Here is a 13,706-nt window from a genome sequence, read left to right on the forward strand (position 1 = left end):
GCAGGTGCATTTAGACATTATTTAATAAAGCATGTGATTTAATTTTATTATGTAGTTTTTGAGGAGTAATGGATAAGAGATGGCTACTCTTCAATATCATAGAAAGAATGGCAATGTCCATGTTTTACTATGTGAAATCCAAATTTTGTGCCCGTTCAAAAGGTCAAATTTGGATTCTGCAAAGCGTAACAGATGGACATCCCGATCACTGTATACCCTCCTGCATTTGAAACTGTGGGTATTATATATAATTTTGCAGCAATTTTCTGTCACTATGATGATTTTCCACCATCGAAAACCAAGGTTCAGCTGGCTCTTTGGGCTCGATAAATCTTTTACTCCTTTAGATTCATAATCATCGCATTTACATCAAAATAGATATAATTGTACAATAAACTAATCATTTTATAAGATCCTTTTTGTAATATTTCCTTCTACATATCTAAATATTATACATCTGTCTGATGCAATAAGCATCAACTTGAATTTTGATAACTCACAGTTGTATGTTTATTTCTTGAAACTCTTCCTTGTAATGCGTATTTTGGCACATATTGAGGATGTCAAATTAAAAAGAGAAAAACTAGGTTTTTATGGAAAATGATGGCATCATTTTCGTACATGGAAAATTTGGCAAGATATGTTTTAATTTGCCATTTGACTTTAACATATTTTTATCTTTTTCATGAGAGTCCTCGAAGGTATGATTTGATGCTTTTGTCCATGTGCAGTTTAAATTATCTAAAGACACGTAGTTCAAATTAAACTTTATGTCTAATTAAAAAAGCTTTATTGTATTTGACCATTAAAGCCGTTTAAAACATGTATTTGAGAAAATATATAATATATATTCCTCATTTTAAGGAAAAATACAACTGTTTATGCGGCAGTTATTAAAGGTAAGTAACAAATTAAAATCTGACAATATTTCTATGACTGTCCGATCTTGTATATATTTTGTACATGTATATTTATTATAATCTTGTGATTTATAAACTGCTTTAAAGGCTGCAAACACCAAACACTCATTCCTATATAATATCATGTCGGGTTATATTGGAAATACATGAAATACAAGTATTCTAGTATCTTTTACAAATATCTTGTAATGTGCCTACATTTTTAAGATACGTTGTAAAGTAGCAATACTTCAATCAGACGTTCAGAAAAAAACTTAGTAACTTGAGAACCGTTTCGATTGGCTTTTCTTGTCAACAGAAAAAATAATCCTCGCTCCCCAAATATCTACGCTCGGAAAGTCGTTGTTTCGAACCATTTCTTATTCGTGCCAACACCTGCCATTACCGGGACCTCGGTTTTTAAGGTCTCATCCGAAGCATTTGTAATTTTCACTTCAAAGTGCCGAGCGCATGGCGAATAAACAGTTTCTACCTATTATTTATCTACCTCGACTTTGGCTGGTCAGGGAAGTCACGTCCTCTCGATCAGGCAGAGAGTGCTCTACCGACTGAGCTACCGTGAACGTTTCTCTTTGTGAGAGAAAAATTCTCTAATTGGACCTAAAACAGCGAACAATCCATCAATCAATCACTCGTCAAGCATGTCATTATGTTCAGGCATGATGTTCTGTTAATCATTCGATTTTGTTGCATTCTGTGCAGTGATTACTCTTTTTCAATTATTATTTGTTAGATTGTGGCCCTGGTTTAATAGGACGAGATTGTGATATTCCTTGTCCTTATCCAGGGTTTGGGAAAGGATGCCAGGAAACATGTAATTGCGGAGTGGAATATTGTGATAGGGAACATGGATGCCAAGGTAAGTTTGTACAACAATGCGTAATCCAAAGTCAAGAAAAAGTTTTTAAGGCTGATATCAACACAATTATTGGTGGCTTTATTAATACTGCTGGTCATTGACATCAAACGTCGCTTGAATTTTGAAACAACGGGACCTTAAAATATAAACACGTATTAAAATGTTGAATAAATGGTTAATTTACTTGTTCTGTAAACTTTGTTGTATTTTTATTTATTGCATACTATTTTGTAGATGGTTCTCAAACTCTTTCTCCGGCAGCAATAACAGGCACCAGTAAGCTGTATTTCAAAACAAGGAATATTTCCAGTAAACATTCATTTTTTAAAAAATGCTTCTATATATTTCTAGCTATAATTTTTTTAATCCAATTTCAAGATATGTATTTAAGTTTTATAAGCTTTAAGATCACAAGAAATGATAAAGTTAAAAATATTACCACTTCATTTTATTCAAAATATTATAATCTACTTACAAAAATATTTAGAACTTGTAAACACAATATGTCTGACTTCATAACAAAGGTCCCGGTGTAACACTACAAATTTATGCCTGTTATTTTTTTAGTATGTCAAACTGGGTTCTTTGGAATCAAATGTGAAGATAAATGTCGATACCCAAGTTATGGCCACAATTGTCAACAACAATGTTTGTGCAGAGAGGACCTGTGCAATCATGTCTCTGGATGTCTAACAAATGGTAAGTACACATAATTTCACATAAGAAAGACTTAAATGTTAATATCTTACATGCACTGAAACACATTGTCGAATGAGTATTTAAGCAGAACAGTCACCTCCGATGTTGGATCACGCAACTGTTTCTTCGACTAAGTATAAGTTATCAAAATATTACATTAAAAATTATATAAACAAACCTTTCATATGCTACTTTAATATTTTTTTAAATATGGTTCTATAAATTTCAAGCTAAATATCTATTGAAACCTGACCTTAAGATTGTACTTTTAGAAAATAAATTAAAAGCTAGATAATCACAGCTGCAGACAACGATCAAGTTTAAAATATTTATAACAACTTCAAGTTATTCAAGAGATTATATTTTAAAAAATATCAACATGTACAACTTGTAAATAAAACATGTCTCACTTTATAACAAGTATTACTTTTTTTGAGTTGATAAGGCCCCGGCAGAATTTAACACCATTTATTAATGTATTTTGTTTTTTCAAGTATGTGAACATGGGTTCATTGGTATCACATGTGAAAATAAATGTCGATACCCAAGTTATGGTCGCAATTGCGAGCATCAATGTTTGTGCAGAGAGGTCCTGTGCAATCATGTCTCTGGATGTCAAACAAATGGTAAGTACACATAATTTCACATTATAAAACACTTAAATCTTAATATCTTACTTAAACAGATTGTCAAATGCGTATTAAAAGGGCATGGACACAGTTTAAGCTAAAATATATTTTTTTCCATTTGTACAAATATTTTACAAGGGTCTTTCTGATGATCATCAAAAAAATATCACGTTTTGTTTCCATAGGTTACTATACTAATATATGTTAGTTCAAAGTCTATGATTTCAATACTTTTTTTTAAACGATTCGACAGTTTCTACTAATTTACTGAATGTCTATGTGTTATAAATAGGATATTTTCTGTATGTAATGAACAAAAACAAGACACGAGTCTTGTTTACATTATGAAGAACTTTAAGTTCTGTATCTTATTTGTTAATCGACAAGTGATGTTCAATTTTTCTAAACATTAAAATTGGTTTTAAAAATTCAATTGAAATTTTACCATGTCCCTTTAAAGCAGAACAACCACCTCCGATGTTAGTACACACAGTTGGTTCTGACTCATCATAATCAGCCTATTTATCTGAAGTTCGATGTGATTTAGAAATTATTCATATAATAAGTCAAATTGAAAAAGGATGAGTTTGTTATTTTATCAATTGAGGTTTAATGTTTCATATGCAGTCGCTAATGGTTTATATAGCTATATAAGTAAACTTAGTTTTGAAACCGTTTAGTCGGTTGTTAGGTAGTGTAAAAGGTGGAATTAACAAAAAGTGATCGTTCTTTTAAAACAACCTATATTAACAATACAAATTACTACGGAAATTTTCGATCTGGTTGCGTGCCAATGGAAACTAAGTGTACAAAATTGTCAGAAGTTGTTTTCGATCGTTTATTAGGAAGAATCGAATTCATTTTGTTAAAGATCTACAAAAAAATTGTTTCCCCTGAATTCGACACTTATTTTTAATGATGATGACTGAACAATGAACAATAGTTAGTTTCATTAATTAATGGTTGATTTTTTTTTATAAACCAAGTTAAATAAATAGAAATGTACATAAATCAGGCTGTAAAATGATTAAGTTTTATTCCCATTATGTCTAAAGAATTTGGCTATTTTTACGTTTTTAAACTGAGTTTAATAAAATAACTAGTTTACAAAACAAGAATAAAAAAAAACAAAATTCTTAAATTGATGTCTATTAAATTTATGTTCATTGATATATTTCAAACACAGATGTGAACACTGGTAAGAATAGCCTTAATACTACCTCTGGAGCTATTGGATTCACTAAATTTGATACTGTTTTGACTACAGGTAAGCCTTAAAAATACGTTACATACTTTTTACATTGTTGTTGCAAAATAAAAGTATATTACTTAATAATAAGTATTAAGTACAAAAATCAATAAGTAAAAGCAAATCTTGTAAATATAAATCAATCGTAATCAACATACCAAAAAGATTTGTACATGTCTTTCTTTTCAGTACATAATGTATGTTTATAACGTTGCAAAATCACATTATAAAAAAAGTTTCTATATAATTATTTTCATTGAAAACACGATGCATACAATGTAATAATTGAACTTAATGACAAATAAAAAACATCCATTTTGTCTTGCATATATACTAAGTACTGTAAACCAAGTATTATACGCGTGCGATAAATATCCGCGAGTTCCGCGAGTAACCTCTGCTCTCGGATATTTATCGTCGCAAACCAGTTGTTCATTATATTCCCATATCATTGTCTGACGTCACGGCGTCAGACAGTACTAGATTTAACCAGGGCTTATTTATGCAGTCGTTCCATGAAATTGTTTAGATAGTTCGATGGTGGAAATTTCGATACATGCATAATCTCCAAAAACGCATATAGTTCGTTCCAGGAGGAAATGAGCTTTTATTTACATTACTGAATGATCTTGTCTTTAGTATAATTCGTGCTTTCATCTTTGAACGACCGCTTCAGTTCTCTATAAAAAAAAATGCCTGATTTTATAAATCTCACTGCTTGTGTTGTGTTTCAAAGATTAAGTCATTTTACATGGTATGGTAAAATAATTGATTGCTCACTTTCAGTAAAATTATACCTTGACATTGAATTACTAGTACCTAAACATCAGGCACGTGGTCAAATATTTTCCTTAGTTGCCCTGCTCCAAGTATTGTAAAAACTGATAATACGGTGCCTGAGAAAAATGCAGTGAAAAGAGAGAAAAATGTCTTATTCAAGTTCGCTTTTAATTCTTTATTGTGTAAATAAATTTGTATGTTGCTGATCCGTATCCAACGATCTTCTTGTTTCTTTTCCCAGATGCTTCAGTTCAGAATTTCATCTATCAATTACGTAACAGTGTTAGGTAGAGAATCATTGTACATCAAATTGTTTGAGAAGCAATGAAAGCTTTCAAGAACAGCAGGGGAATGGTCAGCATGTGTAAAACGCTCTGTCAAGATTGTTATCGCCAGGGATAGGGTTATAAGCGCCCCTTAAGTGATCAAAGATCTTCCCATTGATTTCATCATTTACAACCTTCATTTTATTCTGTTAGTTCAATAAAAAATCAGTTAGGTCATTTAACATATAAAACATTACTTGAAAAATGCTGACCCGGGATCTTGAAACATCTTAAGCCTAAGTCGATCAAAATCTTTATTATAACCCCCCCCCCCCCCCAGCTTAAAAACTGGGAGGGTAGAAAGTAATCGGTATGTCCATCCGTCCCTCTGTTATGCTTTGGGGTACCCATCTCTTATCCGCAACTCCTCTCATACCACTGAAGGAAATTTAATGAAACTTTCACAGAATCTTTATTACATATATTGCCATTGTGCACTTCCTATTTTACTTTTTGATCTGACATATATTTTGTATTTTCCACAGCAAAACATGGATACTGCCATTATATTCATATGGGAGGCGGGGGTATTATTTAGTGAGCTCATTGTTCACAGTACCTCTAGTCTTATAATCAAATGTTGTAAAAGTCAAGCAGACCAGAAGGGTTAGGGTTGGGGATATTTAAACATTGTTTCACAGAGATGTTGTTATGTGCAAATGAAGAAATAAATTCCATAATTAATAAATATTTTATCGGCGATTAAAAATTTCACTTAAGTCTTCGTTTGTTTCATGATCCTGGAGCCAGGAGCTTCAATTTAAAAGATATATTTTCGAATGAAAGAAATTATACAACTGAATTTATTATTTCTTTCCGTTTTATGAATTTAAGCAAACAACGTCAGACAAGCTTTTTAGGAAAGCTAATACTTGTGATTTATTTAGAGTTATTTGCCCTTTTTTCAATACCGATCCCGACGGTTCAACAAGTAATCACGGAAAAACTTTACTGTTAGTGTACAAGAAGCAGTTATAATTTAATTACAAACATTCAGAAAAAATAAAAACGAAAGGCAAATCTAAAACTATTTGTCTAAAAATGATTAAAATGTCAAGAATCATTTCAGCTTGTGTTATTATTGTTCATTTATTGTTACAGACGAAGTCAGAGATAGCCTGGTTAATTACGGCTAATTATGGTCCAGTCCTGCTCTGTCCAAACAATTTATAATAATTGCCCTTTGGCTGTGTAGATCTTAGAAAGCGTCGATTACCCAATTAGTATGAGGAGCTTTTACAATTCTGAGTTTTAAATCAATTTTAATCTCCTAGATTTTTTTCCGATTTTCGTTTGAGCGTTGTGAAAATGCGTATGAAGTATACTCATGGTAAACATTTTATCTACTTTAGGGGCGGATATAAGATTTTAAATGGACGCAATGCATAGAATGTCTTGAATAATGCGTAAGCAGACCTCACGCTACCATTTTACCTAGTTTATGGGCGGATATAAAATTTTTATTTGATTCAAAAATACTCGTGGAAATAAAAAAAAATGTGACCACTCGTTCGCGGAAATAAATCGTCGCGGATAAGTTCTCTGGCGGTCAGTCGCGAATAAAAAATGACGCGTATAATAATTGGTTTACAGTACTTGACAGTAAACTTTTTTTTCGTCATCTTTTGAAGTAATTCTTATATTTTTATTGAAATTTTAAAACAAATCACCAAAAAAACCTTTGGAGAAAGGGAATGTGTTTCAAAAGTATTATACGAATGATAAATACAATATCATAAAATTGAAGTTTTTTTTTCAAGAACGTACACAGGGCTATGAATTTTCACCCGTTTTGAACATATCAATTCTTTACAAATAGAAGCAAAAAAATATCTGATTTGCTTCTGACTGTACTTTGTTTTTATGAAATTTAATGAGATATTGAAAAACCATCACGTAGCCTTAATTTCATTGTTCAATTATTGTTCAAAAATCCGAAACACTTTGACTATTATTGCACATGTAGGATTCAACAAAACGTTTGTTTCGTAGTGAGAAGTTTTATGGTTTTCTTCTTGGTCACGAGAAAACTTAAATCGACAAGAGATCCTTTGCTAGGAGATCTGAAATACTAGTGTTGAAAATAAATCTTTATTGAGTTTCCTTGCTACGACAGACCAAAGCACGCTTACAGCCTCGTGCAAAATAAAGATTCTATAAATTATATGAACGTTCACAACATTATTCAATTGTAAAAGCATGGCTTAATTGTCAAACATGCCTTCACACTATACAATTTAAGTACATCTTAGTTCAAAGAGCAACCAATTCTCTTATGTTACACTTTATTTTTGTTTCATAGAACTAAAAAAACAAAGCAAGAATACGGATGTTATATCTGAAAACAAGATGACGACCAGCATACGTTTCTCAAGTAGTCTGCAACAAGGTATACTTGTTCTTGGAGTTTTTGCATTCATCCTGTTCATTCTGTATGCTTGTACATTTGTGATGTCATCATATGGACGATTCCGTGCCCATCAAGACAGAGAGTTTATCCTTGAAATAAACAATGATCCGATAAATGACTATGAAAACTTGTAGGATGGCAGCGAAAATAATATACCAGGGATATCCTTAATTTAAAAAAAAAGCGGTTTTCAAAATTTCTAAACTTCCCGATAAAATGAGTTATTTCTATGCCCTGCTTAGGGATAACAATGTATAATTTAAAAAAAAAACAGTATAACTATATACCGTATACATTTGTAGATGATTATTTAAGCGGGGTTCTTATTTTGGTTTTAAGTTTTGATTATAGTCCGCTAAAATTTTAATGGCTAAAATAGTCAGTACTCTTCTTAGTGATCATCTGCAAAGAGCTGAAACCCTGTGTCTGCTAATTAAAATATTACGCCAAAATTATTGGCATACATTTGAGCTAGCGAAAAGCTAATAAATCCCGCTATACGGTATTATTATTATATTGTGAACATATTTTCTCTGTTATTATATGTTATCATATTTTGTTACAGAATATTTACTAAGGTCGGGAATAGAAAGAGAGAGTGTGAGAGATTTAGGGGGATTGACACAAAATATGGCGAGAGTAAGGAAAACAAAGTAATACATAAAGTGTACAGTGGGTATATGTGTATAGGTACACAAGTTGTATTTATTCAGTCTTACTTGCAATACTGTATAATCGTTAAAAAACATGACATGACATAATATAATGGTATTCGTCTCCAATATTATTATTAAATAAGGAAGAGTGTCTTTCATTTGAAGGTATATTGCTCGATCGACCTGCCTCCATCGGTAATTTGTGATTACTAGTTCTAAATTTTGCTTATGTTACATGTATAATATTCATGTACACTTTCATGTTAAGATATGTAATAAATGTTAATGTTCTATTATTTAAATATTATAAATTTTGACCTTCTTAGATGTATCACAATGTTAGTTCTTTTTTTGTTGAAACTGATCAATCAGTGTTTGCTTAACAACCATTTTTTTTTATTTTGAACATTCTGTCAGACATCAATCAAACCTTATTCTGGCAAAATATTCCGTATACAATCAATCCATTATTACTCAATCCATTATTTGTCTCTTTAAATGTCAAAAGTTTTAGCAAGAATGTATCATTCTTATTTTAATACATACAATCAATAGTCTGGTCCTGAATTTTAAAAATGAGTATTTGTTTCCGCATAATTTTTAACGTATTTCCAGTATGCGGATTCCTGAAAATGCTGGACTTCATGATTATGAAAAAAGTAAAATTTGCGATTAAAAATGAAATCAATAAACAACCAAAGCTTGTAATTTGTCCTAAGCAAGTAAGTAAGTAAGTAAGTAAATTTTATTTATAGTCGGACTATATACACATAACAAAGAACATGAGCTATAAAGCTCTTTTACCGACTAGAAACAGAGAAACATATTTAGCACCAATAAAATGTACAAATATACATATAAGAACATTTCTTAATTGAAAATTATTTAAAAATTGTGGATATTTACAAACTTCTAATCACAGAGACCCAGACTGGGCACATACATGTAAGGAAACATTTAAATTCTTTAGAACCTGACAATAAGTTCACCTCTGCGAATGGTTGCACACAGAAATTTAAATTCATTTTTAGCTTACAATAAGTTGTTAGTGGTAGCACTGAGCTTCGATCTAAATTTGATTTCAAGACTAAAGCTATCCGTTTACGGTAAGACATTTGACTTATGCAAATTTACGAATATACCTATTTTTTTAATCAGAGGATTTCTTAATGTACATTTCATTTTCAGTTTTGAATATAAAATTACCGTATATACTCGCCTTTAAGTCGGTCCGTCTATAAATCGGTTGTATTTTTTTAGGCTATTTGGCAGGGATTTACCATTGACCCGCTTATAAATCGGTGCAATTTTTTGCCAGAATCATATGACAATTTCTAATAAATGCTCTGATGTTTTACCCTAATTTCAATTAATATTTTAAAAGATGAAGTCGATATTCAACTTTAAATCATAAAAAAATAATAACTGCCTTCTTTAGATTAAAAATGAAATAAAATTATTGAATACATATAATTTATGTATAATCTTATAAAATATAAATGATTTAATGTATCCATACTTTGTTCAACAATAGCTGTTGAAAATGTTTACAGAATACTACGATTCGCCATCCAGAAAAATACCTGTCTTTTTATGACTCGCCTATTAGTCGGACATACAATCTTGACAAAAATTAAATTCCCAAAATACCGACTTATAGGCGAGTATATACGGTATAGAGTTTTTTGGTTTTTTCATTTCGTTTTTTTTTATAGGGGGTGTTTTGCATGGTAAAAACATTTAATCAGTATATAAAAATGTGATAATACTAAAATATAAAACAATCTGTACCAATAAAAGAAACTCATAAAAAGTTCTTATTGTAATGTATTTTATGAAATAAGAATGAATCCTTACTTTAAAAAAGTAACACTGTACAGTAACACTGTACATTACACATAATGGCCAATGATCATCAATGTCACTGACTTACTGATTATGCATCACACCTTAGAAATGTCCAATAAAACTCAGTATTGAATCATTTGTTTCAACAGAAAATGTCCGATGAATACCAAACGGTCCCACCGTATACATAATGATTCCAACCGCTTGGGTGTTCCACATACACAACACTTTCCATTTAAGAATAGGCTTCTGTTACTGAAATTACAGAAGAGAAAGCAGCAAAATATGTACACAAATCATAGGGAAGGGTAGGTGGGTGATATTTTGCAACACATTTGCCCTTCTAGCTTTTTCGGTAGATTATGACAATCAGCGTCATAAGGTGCTAAATAATATTACGTCATCTATTTAAAACCCATGGTCTCGGTAATATTTAATCACTACCATTATAACGCACGAGTAATCGCCCTTGCGCTGGTATTTAAAGCATTTTTCACAATATGGTGATAAATGCGATTATAATTGGCAATCTACAATTAATACCCCAACCCCGACCCCAGAAAATTAAAATATTAATAAGGAGAGAAAAATAATTTTCCATTATATCAGCTTAAGGTTATATTGAGGTAGGACAAACACCTGTGGATTCTATTTTAACCCATTTCTTAAAAAGTACTGGAGAAAAAAGAATATTATTACTATATTTATGACAGTGAATGATCCCTGTACGGAAAATAATAAGTTTTTGCACGTTTGCCTCATATTTTGTGAAAAAACCAGAGAATCCTATAAATTGGTAACTTGGTAGCTTATATTTTGGAATGTGTTTACGTTAATCAAGTTCAATTAACAAGCATCTAACAGTCTGTTATAAAATGCAGTGTATCTTTTGTTCCGTAAATAGTGGAGAGCTGATATTTGGACACATATATAAGGAGTCTTTAGTTTTTATGTACTACAAAGGTCAAGGTCAAATCAAGAGGTCAAGGGTCAAATACTGTGACGTCATCTACTTAATCTCTTTCTTTTTTGCCATTAAAATTTTTTTAATCGCCTAAATATCTGAAACCACTGGTTCAATTTTCTTCATTTTTACACATTTTATTCTTGAACCCATTTGAATCATTCTGTTCATTTTTTGTAAAAAATTGAATGATACAATATCTCTTAAGAAAATTTAAACTGTCAGATATTTACATGTGAATTTTCAATTTTGATGCTTTGTATGTTCTATTTGTAGTTAATATTTTACTCAATTGTCCAGTATCAATATGAGTTACTGATTCAAAGTAACAAAAAAGTTATCTTTATTAAAAGTATTACAAAAATTTGCATTAGATCAATTATTAATTTTAAAATAGGGCTCATTTTCAAGTCGAATGTCTGATTTCACAATCTTCTTACAGGAGTCTGACTTCAGAGACTATGTAGACTATGCAGGTAAAAAAAAAAATGTGTGATTGAATTTATTTCATATCATATTTAAAGAAAGATTTTGTATCCTAGAACAAAATATCAAAGTTTCAAAAAAATTGAATTTGAGGAAAAATTTGGCCTATCTATTGTGTCCAACCTTAAGTGAGTGAATAAATTATTTACAAGTGGCTGCCCAGTGTAAGTTAACATGATGTTTGTCAATTAATAGTTCATTGTCTTAAAACATATTTCTGGGGAAACATGGCAAGTACCGTATGATGAAAAGAAAATAGATTAAATTGATAAATATATCTTCATATGATATAAAAAAAATAATAAAGTTCAAAAATATTTTCCTTAGAGTTAGGATGAAACATATGGGAATAACGAACAGTATTCAAGATCAAAAGTCCATAAAACAATTCAAAATAGGAGCAGAGCGAAAACGGATCGTCCCCCAAAATTTCAGAGGCGGGGGCAGGTTCCATGGGGGAAGGAGAATACCCTACCAACCGATGTTGCATAATTTATGTTTCGAATATTTTGCATTCCAGTGTAAAGACGAATATTGATCCCCATCGAATAATGGCTGATTGGTCATTTTTCAACGAAAGACCCCCGCTCGCAGAAAAAAAATCGTTTTTTGTAGAACAAGAGCCGAAGGGGTCTTAATTTTCTAAGCAAGTCCTAAAAATATTGACCCATGTTGAAAATTTACCCCTTTTAGAGTGAACCAAAATTTTAAAATCTAAATTGATGCACAGAATCAAATCGGCCTCAAAAATATTTCATTTAAGCATTTTTGAGAACTTTTACGAATCCATAGAAAAAATTCAAAATATTTATTCATGTAACAAGCATGGTATATATCTTTATTCCTTCATTTTATTTTCAGCGTGATCAAACGAAGTAAATAAATTCGTGTACATTTGTATATAGTTAACTATATAAGATAGGTCATCCTTGCAAGCCAGATCTAGGGGTCCTGAGTCATTTTGTTGCCGTTGGTCCAACGGTGATGTGTTGACTCGGGACCCCTGGCTTGAAAGGATGAAAATAGGTTTCTATCATCATAGAATTTTTGAATAAAATACAAGTGCCACAAGTATAAAAAATGCCTAATTAAGAATGTTGACAAAAACGGATGCGCAACTTGTGATATCGTGGATCTTTGTCATGTTATCAGATAATGCCGATGTTCTATCACAATAGGATTTTAAAAATCCGTTGTTTCGTTTGCAACTGTAATCATTCCACCAAGTCGAGTCTCAAATACGTAGCCTCTGTTTCTCTTAATTAGATATTAACAATAAAGAATAATTATAAATCGAAAACAATTTCCATGTAACAAGATATTAAAGGTTAAATTATCAGTCGAACTTTCCCCATCGTCTCGAGCCACAGTCCGGAGTCTGCATTAATGCTCTCTCCTACCAGAGCTGCTTGATCATTAAAATGTGGTAATCTTGAGTATTTACGCCTCTCTATTGTGACGTCATATTCAGTCAGTGGGAAGTTTTGTGTCCATCGCAACAATTGACATCAACAGTATACAAGGAATACTTCATATACTGCGATTGGATATTGAAAGGTCGCAATAAAGTTCACCATCCGACAATATGCTTTACTCGCATCGGTCAATACTTTAATGAGCTACGAAGAATTCTCTCCTCGTTCAACCACGGCCAGAATGGGAGAGGATCGTACAATTTGGTCGTGCTTTACGACGATGGACTTACCTAATAATTGAAATTATCTACACTCACTTTGCCAGATAGAGGGAACCTACGGTGTATAAACGTAATCATATAAGAAGAAAGACAGAAAATATTGCAAAATGTGGTCACAGACATTTGCATCATTAAAATAATTGTATCAATAAATCCTTTTCAAGTTCACTACATTTCGATGTTG

The 13,706-nt window shown here is 31.4% G+C and overlaps 1 long non-coding RNA gene across 1 annotated transcript; it reads left to right on the forward strand.

The window, feature by feature from the left end:
- The first annotated feature begins 861 nt into the window (after window positions 1-861).
- Window positions 862-2,472, forward strand: LOC134244974 (uncharacterized). Its single transcript, XR_009987338.1, has 4 exons — window positions 862-899; window positions 1,654-1,779; window positions 2,014-2,088; window positions 2,347-2,472. It is a non-coding gene; the product is annotated as an uncharacterized LOC134244974 (long non-coding RNA).
- Window positions 2,473-13,706: the final 11,234 nt, after the last annotated feature.

Source organism: Saccostrea cucullata, unplaced genomic scaffold (genome assembly GCF_032062105.1).
Source record: "Saccostrea cucullata isolate Sc308-1 unplaced genomic scaffold, CSIRO_AGI_Scuc_v1 ctg2299, whole genome shotgun sequence".
In the NCBI taxonomy this organism is placed as follows: Eukaryota; Metazoa; Mollusca; class Bivalvia; order Ostreida; family Ostreidae; genus Saccostrea; species Saccostrea cuccullata.